Consider the following 1,974-nt stretch of genomic DNA (forward strand, 5'->3'; position numbering starts at 1 on the left):
TCAGGAAAAACTGTTCTAAGCCACATTCCCTTACAAATCATATGGACTCCTTATCAATTTTCTACCTTTTCTGAATTTTAAATCAAAATTTCTCCTTTTTCATAAATTTCTTTGATATCTCTTTTCTTTGATTTTTCCACAGTGTTTTCAGTTTGATGAATTTTTTGCCTAGTAAATGTTCAGTTTTATCAGGAAAAACTGTTTTAAATCACATTCCTTTACAAATCAAATGTTCTGCTTATCAATTTTCTACTTTTTATGAATTTTAAAAGCAAATTTCTCCTTGTTCATAACTTTCTTTGATTTTTCTTCAGTTTGATTATAGTTTATCAGTGGCTTTTTAATTTTTCTTCAGGTTTTCAGTATTTTTCCTGAATTTTTCACTAGCTTTTTCACAGTGTTTTCAATTTTATGAATTTTTTGCCAAGTAAATGTTCAATTTTCTCAGGAAAAACTGTTTTAAATCACATTCCTTTACAAATAATATGGTCTCCTTATCAATTTTCTATTTTTTATGAATGTTGAATACAAATATCTCCATGTTCATGACTTTCTTTGATTTCTCTTCCTTTTGATTATAGTTTATTATTGGCTTTGTAATTTTTTTTCCAGTTTTCACTATTTTTCCTGAATTTATCATTAGCTTTTTCCACAGTGTTTTCAATTTTATGAATTTTCTGCCAAGTAAATGTTCAGTTTTATCAGGAAAAACTGTTTTAAATCACATTCCTTTACAAATCAAATGGTCTCCTTATTAATTTTCTATTTTTTATGAATTTTAAATGAAAATTTCTCCTTTTTTTTCATAAATTTCTTTGATTTTTTTTAAAGTGATTTTACCTTTATTTCTTATTTCCTTCACTTTAAGCCAATCATTAAATTTCACAGTGATTTCTGGGGTGAGGAAGAAGGAAGGCATCATTCCGAATGATGGAGGCCGGCCTGGTTGGCCTCACTGGGGAATCTGGAGGAGCAGGGCCTGGGCGGCAGGCAGGTAGGTGATGTTCCGATAGCGGGAGAGCTGGTAGGAAATGTCCTCTGCAGCTTCCAGCTTCCGCAGCTCGATCAGGCCGTCCCCTGCGGTGGCCAGCGAGTTGGCGATCAGCTCAGCTGCCTTGGAGTCACCCTCAGAAGAGATGATGGCTGCCTTCTTCTGCTGCTCAGCCTTTTCCACCACGAATCTGGCTCTCTCTGCTTCCTGCTGAGCCACCTGCTTGGCTTCTACTGCCTCTAGGAACTCCTTCCCAAAGGTCAGATGTGTCAGGGACACGTCATCCAGGATGAGCCCAAATGTTGCTGCTCGCTCTGTGAGGTCATCGCTCACCTGCCTGGAGACCAGCTCTCGCTGGGTAACCAATTCTCCAGCATCAAACCGAGCCACCACGGACTTGAGGATCTCTGTGGTGATAGACAGCAGCACCCGCTCATCACAGTCGTCGCAGATGCTGGTGTAGATACGAGGGAGCTGGCTGGCCACTAGCCGGAAGAGGATGCGCAGTGTGATGTTGACGTTCTGTAGGTCTTGGCTACCAGTGATGACCGGGACATTCCATGGTCGAGAGCGGCAGTCAAAGATAATTGGTTTCTGTACCCAAGGGATGAGAAAGTGAGTCCCTTCCCCTCCCACAATGTCCTGTACGCCACTGAATCGGTCAAAGATGAAAGCTCTGTGTCCAGCATCCACATTGTATAGAGCAGAGATCACCACGCCTCCTGCAACTGCTAACGCCAAGCCGAAGTTTCTGATGGACTCAAACACTTTGGCAGCCGTGTCTCCTTCTGTTGCTTCCACTCACACCTGCTTTCACTCTGACCTCCACATGAATTCCCCAGCTTGATATTTCTTTTGTTTGATTTTTCCACAGTGTTTTCAATTTTTTGAAATTTTGCCAAGTAAATGTTCAATTTTATCAGGAAAAACTGTTTTAAATCACATTCCTTTACAAATCAAATGTTCTGCTTATCAATTTTCTA

At 39.8% G+C, this 1,974-nt stretch overlaps 1 pseudogene; it reads right to left on the reverse strand.

Annotated features, from left to right (window-relative positions):
* Positions 1 to 952: 952 nt before the first annotated feature.
* On the reverse strand, positions 953 to 1,773 carry LOC114635462 (annotated as a pseudogene).
* Positions 1,774 to 1,974: the final 201 nt, after the last annotated feature.

Source organism: Grammomys surdaster, unplaced genomic scaffold (assembly GCF_004785775.1).
Source record: "Grammomys surdaster isolate TR1022 unplaced genomic scaffold, NIH_TR_1.0 105602, whole genome shotgun sequence".
Classification (NCBI taxonomy): Eukaryota; Metazoa; Chordata; class Mammalia; order Rodentia; family Muridae; genus Grammomys; species Grammomys surdaster.